The sequence below is a fragment of the Ambystoma mexicanum genome, chromosome 6p (assembly GCF_040938575.1).
Source record: "Ambystoma mexicanum isolate Mex_15411 chromosome 6p, UKY_AmexF1_1, whole genome shotgun sequence".
Lineage (NCBI taxonomy): Eukaryota > Metazoa > Chordata > Amphibia > Caudata > Ambystomatidae > Ambystoma > Ambystoma mexicanum.
The window spans coordinates 963065386-963083328 of record NC_090935.1 but is presented as its reverse complement, the minus strand read 5'-3'; the positions used below and the strand labels follow the sequence as shown (position 1 = coordinate 963083328).

Sequence of the window (17943 nt, the reverse complement as noted above, 5' to 3'; positions counted from 1 at the left end):
CCATGCATTGGGAAACTAGCCAAGGCACAGCCACAAACCCGCACGCATCTGCCATCATACACCACTCAAAGAAACTTTGCACAACACCTCTGCCATAAGAATGCAGCTACCGTTCATGGCAAACATTTGATAAGTAGCTGCACACATAATATCTCTTAAGCTCTTGCAATTCCTCTCTAGATTTCCTCTGACCACCCATCCACATGGCAGTTTTGACATGGGTGGCTAGCAGGGACTTGGCCACCCCTCATATCATCGTATAGGCCAATATGCACACACGCATACTAACACCTCCTCAAATTCTTCCCGTACTCAGAGTCCAGTCCCCACCAAGGGCGTTAAACCTCCAGCACTGTGTGACCATGCTAATGGTGAAAGGCGCTAAAGAAAAGGCAAATTACATTCCATTCCATTGGAGGAGCGATCAAGCACAGCCTTTGATGCTTCATGGCTGAAGCAGTTGGCCAACTTGGTGAACCACGAATAACTGATGCAGGAGTAAAGAACAAGAGGCAACCTTTAGTAAGAGATGGAAATTGTTTCTATAGTCACAGGCCATCTGACGCATAACAAGTACCACAACCCAGTGCAGAGGATGCTGATGAGATAGTCTCAATCTCATACCACGTTCACAAAACGGAGTCCATACCAATGACTACCAGAAATCAGGACCAATGAGAGCGCACAGTTGTAGGGATGTGCACACTGTAGCTGTAACGCTATTTTTCTGGTATTTGTTCAGATATACGTTTGGATCTGCCGAGTCACCCGGATCACAAGAGTCACCCGGGGGAAGGCATCCAGACACAGGCTCTTTAAAACAGATTAAAGAAGAAAGGTTTCTTTGGATGTTCAGGATTATTTAGACTTTGATTAATATTCCTTGGTAATTCATAAATGCACCAATGGAAGAATGCCCACCGATGTACTACTATCTGTGGACCTTTATAATAGCACTAGAACTCAGGGTGGGTTTTGATGGAATCATAAGAAACTAGATGTGTTCTGCGTATACACCGATGTAGCACTCTTTGTCACTCTCTAACTTTCCATTTCGCTGTACCTTAAAAAAAAAACATAACCTGCATGCGCAGCACCACCTTTGTTTGCACTTATGTGCTGTGAGTACCATAGATGCAACTTTCACCACTCTCAAAGCGGAGAGCAAAACGAGGAGACCTTTAGTTCTGCTCTGTGCTTTAGGAGATATAAAACACTGCCTGTAATTACTCTTTGCAGGCAGTATTTCATAATGGATTCCAATTGAATGTAACTACTCAATAGCAGGCACTAATGTGAGCAATATTCCATTAGAATCCATTCGTTTTAGGCCTGCACGTACATTTTATGCGGGAATGAAACGAAGTGCTATCATGAATCAAGGGGTGGAAAGCAAAACGGAGATGCTGGCTCCACTTTGCTGCCCTACTATGCCTCAGGATGGCTGGAAAATAAGCTGGAGTCGAAAATGAAAGCAAATTTACGCTTTAACTAATCTCACTGCTCATTAGCAAATGAGCACTTATTTAACACTAATTTCACACGCATTTCCTGCACAGAGACGTCATTTAGGGGTCGAACTTGCGACCCCTGGTGTCTCCCTTGCTACCCTTGTGGTCTCCCTTGCTACCCATAAAAAAATATTTATATATATATATATATATATATTGTAACAAATTGAAGCTCCTGGGCTGTGGCCAATGCCATGTGTCTCGTTGTTTCTAGAGTGGCTGGCTTTCTTGTTCAGGTTTCTTAAAAAAAAACAGAGGGGGTTCCACAAATGTAACACTTTTAGCTGTGACCCTAAATAAGAAAGAATAGGAATAACAAATAATTTGTCTTTCTGGAATTCTATACAATAATTGCTAGATTCATTAAAGGTTTATTTCAGGCACACTTCAGGGTGTGAGTCACTGAATTAGTCTGTTCTTAAACACCTCAAATTCACAATGCAGACAAAATCCTCCAAAAAGCATTTAGAGTAAAATAAGCATCCATTTCGGACTATGTATTTTGCTTTTTGCAAGTTGCAGTTATAGCATGTTTTTTTCTGCTGATACATATGGTGATCCATTCCTGTATGAAATGTATATTGTAACCATATCTTTCATAGTGTACTTAGAAACAATGCCATGTGATGCTACTTCCTGTTTTGTCAAGGGGAAACAGTCATGTTCCATCGCTTCCTGTGATGCCACTTTGGGTTGGTGTAAGACCATATATGAATAAAGGCACCATAACCATATACCAAATGACACGCCAGTCATGAGGTTTGTTTTCCAAACAAGTCTGGTTTTATTGAGAGTATCTCGATCTGCCGATCGGGTCTCAACACCTCATAACGTGTGCTCACAAACACGGTGAGAGGAGAGAGAGCGAGCCGTTGATAAAGCAGTAAAATATATACATAATACATCATCATTGAACAGTATTATTCGGACCACCCATATACATGACGTGCAAGTTAGGGTTCAGTAATTGACAGTTAGGCATGTAACTTCATTCAGTCTAAACATTCGGTATTTCTAGCCAAGGTTTGCAGAGACAGCTTACTGTTTTGGGTAACACGGGGCACTGGCACAATGAAGGATATCATGTTCTAGCAGGGAGACATTCCAACAATGTTATCTGGTTGCTGTGCTCATGGGCTAAGGGTCAGACAGTTCTGAAGCAAAGAAATACCATCCTATGTGAAGGAGCACCGTTAGTTGCATATAATTCTGAATTAACTGCCTTCTACGACAGCACTTGCAAGGCAGGCTGGCACCTGGGCCTCTGATTAGCCGCAGCTCTTGTACAGCTTCAAGGCTTTGCCGAATAATAAAACAATGTATTTCTGCAGGGTTTCACATTCCTGTCTAAACAGGATTCAGAGTTCAAGCTATGGCCTTGCACCGTGTGTGAGTCTGAAGCACAGAATATAGTTTGCAAAGCGTTACCTTAGAAAAAGAAAATGGCGGACAATTACAAAATGGATTCCTACTGGCCACATTTAGGCTCCATGGTTCGCAGTCTTCGTTGCATGATGCAATTTGCTTACGGCCAACATACATAACATGGCATTCGGGCTGTGTGATTACATTACAGTTTAACATTGGGGTCAAATTACATCACTTCCTGTGATGTCATCAGAGGTCAAGGGCCATGTTATGTTCCGCTTCCCCTGACATTTTGGTGAAATGACGTCCCTGTTCCTGCTCTCTGTGGGAGTCTGAGTTGCATAGTCAGCTGTGTGTTTGCTAGAGCCACACCAGCCTTTGCCTAGAGCTGGACTATCAAAGAGAAAGTAGATATCTTGAAGGGGAGTCTTTGTATATTTGTATATTTACAGAAACGGTTATTACAAAAATCAAGGAAATTATTTCATTGTAGTAACTGTAATGAATCTAATGATGTCATCTCTCCCTCTACAGGGAAACTCTCTCCCCATATGGCCAGAGAAAGGCTGTCACTACCTGACCCTGGGGGTAACTGCCTGAGGGATGACCCTGTGTGGGTGCAGGGGGCAGACAACCCTTATGGGAGGGAAGGAGACTCACTGGCAGAAGCATGGTACCTCCCTTTCCATTTCTGGTATGACATCCCCCTGAAATCCCAAACATGTATGGCATATTGTGGTATAGATTTAATCCAACCCCTTTACACTAATATTAGGGCTCATTCTAACCCTTTTTACAAAACACTGAGATGCGGAAGAGCATGAGAGTAATGCAGACCGCAGAAGGTACAGAACTAGATACACACTCTAGTGGTTGGAGGAATCCGATAGGTGCGGGACATTTCAAACCCTGGCACCACGAGGAAGATGGAGTTCCACTATACCTGACAAGGATTAGGAAGCAAGAAGGAAGCCAGCTTCAGCGGGGAGCAGACCAGCTGCGATCGGCTCTGTCACGAGAAGCAGAGAGAGAGTAGGTACGCTGCATGAAGGCATGCAGCAAGAGATGCTGCAGAGCAGAGGCCCAGCACAGTGAGTAACAGAGAGCAGACAGGCGCCAGCAGAAGGAGGAGGTGCCCAGCTGGCGAGACCAAAGACCTCAGAGCAGCCAGACGACACTGGTAAGCCCAATAATGTGAATTGGGACATCAGGGCACTTCACAGCATATATTGCACGCAAAGCAAAGGCAGTGACATTCACCGGGTGCAAATGGGATAATGAGTGCATTTGAGGACGAGATAACTGAAAAGGGGTTGAACACCCAGTGCCTGAATGAAGTGAATTGCTGCTTGAATGCTCTGGCAGGAGAGTGAATCAGGCAACCTGTTACAAGTCTGAAACCCGTGCCCAATCCTAAAGTGAATGTTGTAAACGTCCTGGCAGGTGAGCACACCAAGTAACTATGATTTAGAGTCTGGGACCCACACCCAATTACAAATAGACTGTGCGATTTAGGAAGAGGAAAGAGGACCTCTTGAGAGTGTGATCCCCAGGGGACGGAAACTGCACCCCTTGGGCAGGAAAGGTGAATATGTTGTGATAATCAAGGAGAAGAATAAAAGGAAACTCTTGAGTGTGTGAAATCCAGGGAAGGGAGCCATATCCCCTGGACTAGAAAATGACATGGTTCTGGGAAAGAGCATTCTGATTATGAGTTTCTGAACATTAAGGACTGAAAGATAAACCCTTTGGATGTGTGAAATCCAGAGAGAAGGGAACCATACCCCCTAGACTAGTACATGACATGGTTCTGGGAAAGAGCATTCGGATTCTGAGTTTCTGAAGATTAAGGAGAAATAGAGAAACCCTTTGGCTGTGTGAAATCCAGGGGAAGGAAACCATACCCCCTGGACTAGTACATGACATGGTTCTGGGAAAGAGCATTCGGATTGTGAGTTTCTGAAGATTAAGGAGAGATAGAGAAACCCTTTGGCTGTGTGAAATCCAGGGGAAGGGAGCCATACCCCCTGGACTGGAAAATAGAGTAAACTGTAAGAATCCAGGAAAGAAGGAGAAAACCATTAAGTGTATGAAATCTAGGAAAGGGAATCATAAACCCCCCCAACGAGTTGGAAAACTTCATGTTGAGGAAAGCTAAAGTGAATTGACTGTGAAAACCAACTCCTTGAATAGGTGAAATTCAGGGGATAAGGAAATGTTACCGCCTGAATGTGAAAACAACATATTGGGAAAAAGAAACAAGAAGAGAAGAACCATATCCCTTTAAATATTGTATTAATTAATTGCAAAGTGCCTCAAAATCTTAGTGGAAGAGAAACACTTCCTGGAAATTGTGAGAGTGAGCTGAGAAGAAACGGGAAGGAACTCCCAGCACCTTCCTGAGGATTGCGGAAACCTGATCATTTGCTTATTTTTGCACCTTTTGGAACTTGGTGCTAGAACATTGGAAAAGGCTACATATGACCAGTTGAAAGACTATTTTGAGTTTAGCATGTAAGGATCAGGTTAGGATTTTGGACACAGGACGGAGAACTCTTTATTTTTGAACATTAATACACTGACAGCCATTAGTTTTGTTGCGGCTGGGAAACCCTTCATAGTGATAACGGCGAGATAGGTCTTCCTCCAACCCTCTTTATACTTGAATAAAAGTCTATAGCAACCATACCAATGCCCTTGTGTCCGAGTCTTACGCCTGATTAATTACATAACATTGTAAACTTACTTTTAAACATTTTACAATGTTTACTTCTAATGATCTCTTCCGGTGTGTATATACAGTAGTCATAAGAATGACACCTTGTCTTAATGAGCAAACCACGCTATCAAAATCTAGAGTAACCATCTAAATCATTTTCTGATAGAAGTGTATCATTCCAAGGTGGACAGTCTGGCATATCCACATTGCACTCTTTTGAAATACCCCTATGAGAAAATGAAAGGGGGAAAATAGCACCAGTGAGGGTTTCAGAGCACTTTGGGAATATATGAATTATATTTGACAAATAGGTCTGTGATAAAAGGGCTGTGTGCTTGAATCACTAAGTACATAAAGCACACTGAAATTGGCGTTCACTCATTTTTTCACAACACTCCCTCTAACATTTGTAACACTGAATCAGGTATACCAATTCCGATAGTCTCAGGATTTGATAATGACGATAAAATAGCTGCAACATCAGTCTCTCTATTGGGGAGTCAAAAGCCATCTCAAGATTTTGGGCCTCATTACAGGTTGGGTGGTGCAGGTTAAATGCAGCGGTATAACAGTATACCGCAGCATTACCACACCACTCAACTACGAGTTGTGTGGAAAGTTGGAGGATCAATCTCCAGCTATGAGCTGTAGGTGAATCTGCCAACTTTCTGCCCGTTTTTGGCAGAATTACCGCTGCGGTAATTCTGGCGAAATGCCTCATGGAGTCCTACAGACTCCCAATAAATGAGGGCTAACACTCCCAACGCCACTTGTAATCTGGTGGTAATACCGACGGACCAAGTGGCGGTAACAGTAATTCCATTTTGTGGTATCTCAGTGGATTTACCGCTGAGATGTCACAAAACTTATAATGAGGCCCATTAATGTTTCCTTTCCCATAGCCAGATAGGGTAAGGACAGCTGTGTACATGCTCAGTCCCCAATGCACAAACATGCCAAGAGAATTATATACATAGGATGCCTGATGGTTGGATCAGTTTGATTTTTTTTTATGTAGTGGCAGGATGCAATACACAAGTGCAAATGAGTGTTCTAACCTGCATTTTAAAATAATCTCTACGCCTTGTTAGCTTAAATGTCAATATGGCGTCTGTGCATGTGTGGGAGATTATGAAGGGAGTCAGTTCAGGTTATATGATGAAGATGGACAATTGCTTCTTCTGGCTCCACAGATAAAGGCTATAGTCATCTTTGAGGCAATTGCTGTTCTGCTTCTTCAGTGGGGTTGCGAGCAATATTTCTGGAACTGCCTCAATGTGCATTAATAAATCTGATGAGAAAGGGGAGTAACTCGGCCAACTCCTTCAACAACAGCTAGGAGATCACATGCACAGAACAAGGATAGAACAGGCTCCAAGTAGCTCAGGCTGGAACAAATCCCAGATAAACAACATTTTCTGACCAATGACGTGAAGGGGAAAGAAAAAAAGAAAAATCACCAGCAGGTTCCAACTCAGAGGTAAGACATGAATGAGCTTTTGAGGTGAAGGAGCCAGGCAGGACTAAGCTCTACTCGAGTTTCAAGCCACTGGAAACATGGATCAATCTTTGCATAGGGCCAGGCTGTGCAGAGTTTTGGGACTTTGCCTACCTCTTGAAGTTTGGCAAACACAAGAGGTGATGGCTGAAAGGTTTAGAATTATGCCAGGGGTGCTTGTGGTCTCATGCAGAAGGGGTGTAAGCAAGTAGTTTGGGCTGGACTGCTCCTTTGGGGGTGGGATGAAGCCTGATTTGCATGTGGTCTTTCCCGCTTTGTAATGGCTTGGCAGTCGAAGAAGGATGGTCTGGAGACAGAGGTCTGGATGTATTCTAAACCTTCCAGCCATCATCTCTTGTTTTGCACCTCTTGAGGTTTTCCACAAAACTGCAAACTTCATGAAGTTTAGTAGTTTTTCGCAATACAACGCAGCGTAATACAGGTTTGAATCCTGATCCCGCACTTAGAAACCAATCTGGTTCCATATAATAATGTCGCCACAAAAATATCGCCATACAAAAATATTGCCGAAAAATTGTCGTTTTTTGTGGCGACATTATTGCATGGAACATGCGAGGGACACCCCCGCAACCCCCACATTTTGTTTTATTTTTTCATTTTTTTTTTTTTTTTTTTTTGCCCCTGTCGCCATATATATGGTCCCCAAATAATATCGCCACGACATTTTCCTGGTGATATTATTTACGGCGACCACATATGTGGCGATATTATTACCTGATACCACCAATCTCTGGTATTAAGCACGTTATAAAAGAACTATTGTAATTAGATGTGATTAGAGTGAAAATGGTGTTTGGGGGTTAGGGAAGAGTACTTCTCAGCCAACAGCTGTAACTGAACAAATTCACCTAATTTATACCCTTTGAACCAAAATAGTGGGGCGGAGAAATGATCCTGCAAAACATCATTTTCTGAATTTAGTTCTCACTAACTAATCACTTCCAGGTCAAAACAGGACGATAGAGCTGAGCATGCCATGCACTGCCGATAGAAGGATACACAGTATCTGATATATGATATGATATGGCATTTATAAGGCACCTGTACACAAGTGTTTCTAGGTGCGATAAGACAAGGAGGGGGAAACAGAGGGAGGACAAAAACAACAATCTCACTAGGCCTTGTCTCATGCAGGTCGCGCAAGTGCAGAGAAGTGGTAGGGGAGAAGTGCTGAGGTGGGGCAGAAGTGCAGGTAACTCAATAAGTACAGCCAAGTGGGCGGAGAGAAGTGCTAAGGGGAGGAGAACTGCAGGTAACTCAATAAGTGCAGCTAGCAGGTGGCTCATAAGTGCAGAGAAAAGGGATTGTAGGGTTGCAGATACAGACCATAAGTGCTGGGGGAGCCTGGAGGCAGTGTGAGGGCAACTGGTCATGCAGGAGCCTGGGCCCAAGTTCAGAGGGTAGCCAGGTGCGCGGAGCAGTCGGGACATCAGCACGGGAGAGGAAGAGCGAAAGTGGAAATGAAAAGGAAGGTCTTGAGTTGCTTCCAGAACTGGAGGTGGTTATGCTCAAGTTTGAGAGAGGCAGGGAGGCTGTTCCAGAGGGAGGCCCCAGCCAAAGGGAGAGAGTTCTGCCCCCAACTCTCTGCTTGGAAAAGTGTCTGACCCTCAGAGAGTTGGAAGTGGATGAGCGGAGAGCTCGAGGAGGAAGATGTTTAGAATGAGAGTTGGATGTAGTGCTGACCCAGGCCACAGAAAATCTTGTGGACGATGCAGAGAGTCTAGAACGTGATCCTTGCTGCCACAGGGAGCCAGTGCAGAGATTTCAGAGCTGAGAGATATGATCCCTGGGCTTGAAGCCAAGGACAAGGACAAGTCTCACAATCCTGTTCTGGATAAATTGTAGATGTCGGAGAGTAGAGGCAGGAAGATTTAGAAAGAGGTTGTTGCAGTAGTCCAGCCTAGAGAGGACCAGAGCTCTGGAGACAGTGAGCTTCTGGGGAAAAGTGAGGCGAGGAAGAATACCTATGAGGACGTGCAGCTGATAGTTTGGCTTCTTAGAGATGTCAGAGATGTGAGGAAAAAATGAGAGGAATAGGAGCAGGAAGAGGTCCCAGAGTGGACAGCCAGAGAGAGAGAGAGGGGAAAAGGGGGAGCTTGTGTTCCAATGAGGAGGATCTCGGTCTTACTGGCATTAAGGTAGAGATCATTAGCAGCACACCATTTCTGAATTGTAGCCAGACAGTCTGGTATGAGAGAAGGCAGAAGAAGCAGCCGAGGGAAGCCTTAAAGAGAGCTGGGTGTCATCCGCAGAACACTGAAAGTTGGAGCAGAAAGTAGCAACGTGGTGGTCAAGAGGTGCCAAGTAGTGGTTGAAAAGCCAGGGAGAATGGTTAGACCCCTGAGCAAAACCAAAAGTAGATAGAGAGAGATAGAAAAGAGAAAAGACCCCAGTTGGACCTGAGAGGGTCGGTCAGTGTGAAAGGAGGTCAGCCAGGCCAAGGCCTGATCAGTGATGCCCAGGGTATCACAGAGGCGATTGAGCAGGATGGCATGGTTGACAGTATCAAAAGCAGAAGACAGATTGAGGAGAATGAGGACAGAAGGAAGGTTAGAGTCTGGGATAGAGAGCAGATCTTCACGGTTGTTCAGGAGAGCAGTTTCCGTGCTTCTGGCAGCTCTGAAGCCAGACTGGTGGTCATGGAGGCAACCAATAGATTCAGTCTGTAGATTAAGCTGGGAGATGGCCAGCTTTTATAAGAGGTTGCCTAGGAAAGGAGTGATGGAGATCGGGCGAAGGTTAGTCAGAGAGGAAGGATCGGCACAGGGCTTCTTTAGAAGGGGTTACACAAGGGAGTGTTTAAGGGGGAGAGGGGAAGGCTACAGTGGCAAAGGATTGATTGCAGAAGTTGGCCAAGGCTGGAGCAAAGGTGTCAATGTGGTCCTTGATGCTTCTGGATGAGCAGGGGAGAACCTGCTTTGACGAGGCTTCCATAGATTGGACTTGTCTAGAAACATTGTCTTGAGTGAACAAGGGAAAGGAGGAGAAAGGAGGAGGAGAGACAGCCACAGATGGGCCAGGAGAGGAGGGGGGGGGGAGTAGAGGAAGAGAGGGTTGACAGGATGTTCTGAGTTTTAGTAATGAAATGAGAGGCCAAGGCTGTGCAGAGGACCTGGGAGTGAACAGGAGAGGTAGAGACTGCAGTCGGATTGGCAAGCTCATTTCAGATTTTTAAGAGTTCAGCCGAGTTGTTAGATGCCGCAGAGGCACAGGCTTGGATGTGGGCTCTCTTCTTAACAAGGACAGAGAGTCTGTATTGCCTTTGGAGCAGGCAGCAGGCCATTTTGTCAGGGGGTGTCTAATGCCCTCTACTTCCTCTCAGCAACCCTACACTTTTGTTTAAGGGTGACGAGGTCGGAATCGTACCACTTCCACATCCTGTTGTTCTGTAGTGACTGCCCTAAATGATGTTTGATGTTATCCTCATGACTGAACTAATCTGGGTGCAGCCTTTGGTCTGCTGGGTGATTCTCGCATTTCTATTCATACGGAAACAAAGGTAATTACGTTTATCAGAACATATTTTTTTGGGTATATTTGTTAAAAAAATGATGAGGGATGGAAATGTCTTTTCTACTAAATACACTTAAGCTCATAATAAACTTTACAAATGTGGTTATGCCTCTATGAACTTCATGCATAAACATGTGGGCAATTATTTTTAGCAGCATCAAGAGTTGGTGGGAAATTGAATCTGCCAAACGATTGGTGAGAGCAAAATACTTTGTTATCAAAAGAGCAGTACACAAAATTGGAAACTGGTCAACTTTACATAGTTGTGAAGTCAGAAAATGTGCATAATTACGCAGGACGCAAAAATACTTTGCGCATGCGCAGCTATGCCTGCTCACCCCACCCCAGACAAAAAGAAGAATCAGTACAGAGGGTGGCATCCTGTCCAGCCCCCAGCACAGAGTATTGCAATCCTTGCAGGGCTCCAGAATCAAAACGAGAAGCATTCCACTTCAAAAATAGGGTTTCTCACTATCAGCTGCGCATTTATATGGGATGCTCCTTAAGTGCACACGTGCAGACAATGAGCAGGTGATGTGGGTCATTGTCTGTGACAAACCAACTATGAACGTTGTTTGATAAGAAGTAGATAGGCGCATTTTTACGCAAAGCCCCCCACGATGCCTTCTGCCTAGACAATTAAGTTCATAAACAAAACAACCACTCCACCCCATGTCAAAATATCTAGTTTATTTCCCTGATATCTGCGAGTTTGACACACAGACGAAAAGTGTTGACTTTTTTGTGGCGCTACACATTTTCGTCAATTCATGCAAAATAACAAGCTTCATGCCTATGTCAAACAATGACCACAGCAAGTAACCTTGTTACGCAGATTTATGTGTGGCTATTATGTGCCTTTAAGTCTCGAAAGTGCAGTTTGAAAACCCAGGACATTCTGCGACTTGTATTCTTCCAGTCATCGTGGGGACAACATATCTACTACCATACTATTTTTGCTAAGCAGAAGGAATTATATATTTGTCAGGTTGGTTTATAAGAGGATTGTTCCTTTTAAAGTTTCCTTTATGAAACAGAGTACTATTTCAGCACTTTAAAGTCATGCATTAACACATATTTACATCAACTAGATAGAGTACAGACAGATCTAGCCTTCACCTCCTAAAGTCTGTGAACCTGGTCAAATAGTTTTAGCTCACTCTTGTATCTGCCAAAAATGGGATGCCACCTATAGGGCTAGGTTGTGGGGATGGCAAGCAAGGGCAGCATCTTTGGAGATGCTGTTATGAGGGTTGGGTAGGATGCATGGCTGGTATGAGGTGTGTGTTGTGGGGCTGAGGAGGTAGAATGCCAGTTTTGGAATTTGTGGAGGCAGAGGATGCCAGGTATAGGTCTTTTGTTGTAGGGACTGTGGTAGCAGGATTACAGGTCTTCTGCTGGCTCAGCTCGTGTTTGGCTTTTAGATCCAAACCAGGACCCTTAGTTCGACTCTACCCATGCTTTGCCAGGCTCCAGTAAGTGTAATGTCCAAGTTGAAAAAGTAACACTCGTGGGACTAGCTTGCCATCCCTGGGCATCTGTATACAGCCTGTCTGTAAAATGGCCCTCATTAAGAGAGATTAGAGGGCAGACCACCATTTTAGGCAAACCCAAATTATTATTTTTATTTTTGTATTATGTGTGGAAAGTTTTAATTTAAACTAAATCGCATAATAAATAAATGAATCAGCTTCCTGCTCTGACCTCGCAGATTAGGCCTTCAGACCTATGGATTTGAATGGGACGTCTTGATTGGACCAGCATGTTATTTTCAGAGGATTGTATTCATTATAACTTGTAAAGATTGACAACAGGCCCGAAACATACAGTCGGGGACACCGAAAAACGGTTCACGCACAGAACAGCAATGTGTAGTATCCTGAGAGGAAATGTGTGGTGAAGTGAGCCTTGTGAAGCACATAACACCAGGAACGTTCTCCCAAACTACCAGCACTCATTTATTAAAGTGGCCCACGCTGGCAGGCCGTGCTACCTTTCCCTGGTCACCAGTGGAAGACGTGTTGACCATTATGATAGCACGGGGACTAGATAGAAGAAAGCCCCCTGCTGCCGGAGGAGTGTTCTTTGTACCACACGTGCAGCACCAGAACCAGGGGAAGGACCACGGTACAAGTGCAATGGCTGTCAAAGAACACCAATCAAACAGCCTCCCACTGTCACCAAACCCTCTGCCAAGCGCCTACCTGCACGTTCGAGCGTCAAGCGTGGGCCTCTTCAGGTGCCGGCTGCTCAGATCCCCAGGGGGGAATCGGCGACCACGAGTTAGGTGCTGGGACGTGGCCGCGCCTCCCCTTCGGCTGCGCTGCAGTTTTGGCATCTTCCGCTGCCATGGCGACGGCCTGGGCGTCTCTCGTAGCCCAGAGACTCAGCAACAAACCCGATACCGCGACGCTCCGCTGAAGCTGATTGGATGCCTCTCGACAACTCTTTCCCAGAACTCTGTTGGGCCAATCAGAGGAGTTAGGGGAGGACCGCGTGCTAAGGAACGTGAAAAACACTGTATTCCTAAATCTAAACCTCTATTGTGGCAATTGCAGCAACTTCAGTGCCGCGGAGATAAAGGCAGGGGCTCTGTGGCTGTCCTATAGTGTAAACACCCACCCGGAGTGCCTACCTGCTCTGCTCCAACATCTCTAGGCAGCCAGCACGATCCCTTGAAGAAGGAAGAAAGAGTTAACAGGGGACAGCACGTGTCTTCAGGGGACCAGGTTGCCCAGTAGTAAATAAATAACCCTTAAATATCTACATTTGCATTTCGATTGGGTGGATGTTTCAAGCCCGTGCTTATTATGGACACACTTTTTAAATGTTCAAATGTATAATTGCATTCAGTGCTAGGCAAAGAAAAACATACTCCTGGATTCCACCTTAGGCGGGGGTGTTGGCATACATGCCTTGACGTTTGCACAGATCCCATAATAAACCAACCTGACCCTACAGACATTTTTTATAATAACATGCTCAGCGAAAAGTGTATGATATTAGCTTTATTTTCCACATTCCCAATGAAGGACTGCAATGCTCAGCATGCAAAGTAATTTTAGCCTAATCAAATCTAACTTGGGTTTGATTATGCAATCAAGACCGAAAGAAACACACTGAAAGAAAGTTCCTTAAGACCCCTGAATGAAGTAATCATTTCTTTGTGTTCGATTCTTTTCTAGTAAAGTCTTTTTCTGGTTACAATAAAAAAAAACCTTATAAACACTAAACCAACGACCAGGCTTCCCGTTTTAGGCAGGCTGTGAGAGTGTCTTGGAATTGGCCCTTCGGTCTCCCTGTTCTGAGAGGGTTTTTTTTAAATGTTGGGAGTGTGAATGTAAGCATGCTAGTAACATGCTACCATTTATACAAGGAGGGGGCCACTGGCACAATCCCAGCTCGATTAAATCTCCACACTCTAAACCTAATCATCATAAATTTACCTTATCGCTTAAGCCAAATTTCTGCCATGATACGAGCCACACCCACTACCTGATTGTGCCGCAGAGGCAAGGGGGCAAATGTCTACACAGCAAGAGGCCTGTAATATCAATTAGACCAAACACTCCTTTGTTATTAACATGTTTACATTCACAGTGAAAAACACCCAATGTATATGCAGGAGCTGTGCTGTAAATACTGTGCGATCCCACGGGGGAGGGAGTTTCTTTAGGGTGGAAATGCCGGGCGGGGCGGGCGGTCGGGGGGCTAGGAGGTGAGTATTCCTACTTTTATTTTTTGGTGGCGGTTCCTTTTTTGTTTTTGAACATCTGGTCACCCTAACCTTTATCACCACTTGCATTTCTAATGATATGGCTTTCACCCCCGCTGTAGAGGGGTGGCCATGGCCGGTAACGGCCCGCCAGCCCGGGCCAAGGTGGGCCCAAGTGAAGAGAGTGCTTTGGTGAGGATTGTGGGCCGCTACCGGCCATGCCCCCCCACCCCCACAGTGGGTGTGAAAGACATTCACACACAGGATTTAACCGGGGTGCGAATGGTTTATTTTATTTTCCTCTGGATATTATCTCCCGAGGAAAAAACAAAGGTGGCCGCTGCCATAGGGCAAAGGGAGACGGGAGGAGCACCGGGACCGGAGCACAAATCTCCGGTCTAGCAGGTAAGTGGGGAGGGAGTGGGTGGGGAAGGGGTTGGGTTTGTTTTGGGGGTTGGGGAGGTGGGCAGGCGATTGGGAGAGGGTGTGGCGATTGGGAGAGGGTCTGTGTTGCCTCCCACATTCGAGAAAAAAACAATTGCGCCACCCGGGGAAGTTTGCTGGAACAGCGGGCAGAGAATGTGTACTCTCCCCTGCTATTCAAAACACCTGATTGGATGAGCATCCTTCCCGGGTGCAAATCCACTATGTGCTTCTCATAAGGGACAATAATCACCCACAAATTGCTTTGTCTGCAGCCATCTCACATGACCTGATCTCTATTGTGCTGAAACGTAAAACAAGGACAAACCACAGCAGAACTCTTCTGAAATCTGATCTCATCTATATCTTATAATCAGCCAATTTCCCAAATAAAACGATGCTTGTTTTAGGTCTTGCGCTAATCATTTTACCAGTATACCCTTAAGGAGAAGGTATTTGATTTCAAGAAATATGTATTGTGGTCTCAGAACTGGAACAGTCCTGACACTTAAACTCCTGACATGCCTCTACTGTACAAATACAAAACAACGACACAAGAGTACAAGTGCAGCATTATATAGTGGGTGGGAACGTGCCAGCACCCACAGAAAATGATCATATGAAAGTAATTGCCATGTATGTATGCGCAAAACAAACAATTGTTCATTAAAACACAAGTAACAGACATTATTAGGTACAGTCAGTGCTCTTTAAAAGTGGTGCATGAATGTCACTAGGGACGAAAAGTGTCTTTAAACATAAAAACAAAGCAAAAATGTCATTCACAAAACCAAATCTCGTTAGCTATGAAAGGGGCCAACTTCCCCATTCAATATGTATCAACTGCATATTTAAATATAGATAAAACATAATGGGCCGCATTACGAGTTCGGCAGTGCAGTAAAAAAGTGGCAGTAATTCCATCACAGCCACTTCTTTTGGCGGTAATGACATTTCTTCCTAGTTAGAGACATGTCCTGCACCCAGATACCTGATCCTGGTTGCACTGGCTAACACTTGTGATACTTTTCCCCTAGCTTTGCTCCCCTCTACCTTGAGATTTAGGCTGCACCTGCCTGCTCCCGGGTATGCCTCATTCCCATGCTAAACTAACAAGAGTGTGGGAGCCCCTCTACTGAGGACGAACATGGTTCAAATAACCTGTCCTGTGGAATTTCCTCCACCCAAGAGGGTCTACAGCCACTTTTTTGATCACTGCACCCGTCACAGAGGAGAGATATCCATTTGCATGTCAATCTGGTCCCACCCACAAGGGCAGTTCAGCACCAAATGCAAGGCAATTGCTTCTGTCTACCAACCTTGTGTGGCTGGTAGACAGAAGCAATTGGTCTCCTCAAAAATGGCATTTACACAAAGGCGTTTTAACTATATTAATCTGGCCAGCATTTTATGGTTGATTCATGTCAGCAGTGTGTCTGCTTAAAAACAGTGCATGTAATGAGGATTAAAATGGAGCCCTTTGTGTCAGTATTTTCCTACCTTTTGTTGGGGGTATTTGTGACCCCTGTTTATATGTTGGCAGTATTTTGTTGGGCTGCCTTCATTGTTCACGATATCCCAGCCCCCTTCAATGCAATCAGGCCCAGCATCCTCATCAACAGAACTGCTGAAATAGTAATAGAGTACAAGTAACAATATTAGATAGAATCCTTCCCTGCAACAGTGTGGAAACACCTCACCCCACTCCTTTCAAAGTAACCCTGCAGAACATCACATATGGCATTGCATAGGAATCTGGCCTCTCATCCTTCGTCATGAACGACGATACGGCGCCCCCTTTTACACATAATCAACAAAAACAAGGACATATTAGGTACAACTACGCAGACGATACTCAAATTGCCTACAGACTCAACAAAGCAAGAATCGGACCTGGACAAATCCTCAATTCTGATAAACTCCTGCAAGGATGAAAACAGACCAAACGGGCAACCAGATACAACAGAAATCATGATCTTCCCAACAAGCACTTCGGCCCACCACTTTCCCGTGGTGGCGAGAGACAGGAGCCTGCTGTCAACTCATTGAGATGCTTAATAACCTTGGGATTACTATGGACAGCTCCTTTTTTCTGGAACCACAAATGAAAGCACTGAACATAAACCTCTTTTTCCATCTAAAATCTATCCAACGTATCGCATCCTATCTGGCATGCCCTCAAGGAACCTCTGTGGTCATTGCACCGGTGCTATCAGATATATAGGACTCTCTGATGACCATCTGGGCTGACCCCCAAAGAGCACAAAGTGCCACTGCAAGACTCCTACTAAGACTGAACCGATGGAACCTATCACCCTTACATGTCGCGCCCTGCACTGGATTCCTGTCAAACACCAGACTCAGCTCAGAGCACTCTGCTTCACATTCTAGGCTGTCCAGAAATAAATGTTGAGGAATTCACTCCCTATATTCTGGGCAAGACGCTACGAAAAAAGCAAAGCTGCCTTAGTGACAGTTCCGCAATACAAAAAGAAAAGGCAAGTTGGCACCTCCTTTTCCAGTATGGACAATAGCTTCCCTAATGCCATGCTCAGACAAATTTGAATATAGGAAGACCCCTTGACCTTGCAGAAGCTACTGAAAACCTTGCTCTGTTCAAAAGGAACAACCACGCATGGAGCAGAGATTGACAGAAATCTTAGCCATACCCTACTGATTTCAACCAATACGGTGATATCTAACAACCTTATGTATTTCTTTATTTCTTTATTTATTGTTTGCTTGTTAGGAGCTTATGCAGCAAGTAAAATACAGTTTCAAAGCGCCCACAGGATGAGGGGAGGGAACAAGGGAGTGAAATATATTACAAAACACAATAATTAATAAGAGCAGTAGAGGGGGGAAAAGGAGCAGGGAACAAACCTGCTATGCCTTGTGATTATTCAGAACGTGCAAGTGCAGCAAGGAAGAGGGCAGAGGGTGTAAGTGCTGGGGAATCCAGGCTCATGGGTGAGCAAAGATGAAGCGCTTGGGTTGTTGAGTGCTGCATGGCCAGGGGCCACGTTAGGAGTAACCTTCTCCATGTGCGCTGGGTAACAAACCTAAGCCCTGACTGCCCACCTATATTGGGTCCACAGCAGATGTCCTCCGCCCCCTACCAGTGAGAAGGAACATCAGAAACCCAAAATAAATAAGCATTAACTGATTTTTTTGT

At 44.8% G+C, this 17943-nt stretch overlaps 1 protein-coding gene across 2 annotated transcripts in view; it reads right to left on the bottom strand.

The window, feature by feature from the left end:
- Positions 1-12996, bottom strand: part of LOC138510112 (zinc finger protein 474-like) — a 435594-nt gene extending 422598 nt beyond the window's left edge. Inside the window, exon 1 of one of the 2 annotated variants that reach the window (XM_069625569.1) lies at positions 12835-12996. The gene's annotated coding sequence lies outside the window, so the exon portion shown is untranslated. The remainder of the gene's footprint in view (positions 1-12834) is intronic. The other variant, XM_069625568.1, reaches the window with a different exon arrangement.
- Positions 12997-17943: the final 4947 nt, after the last annotated feature.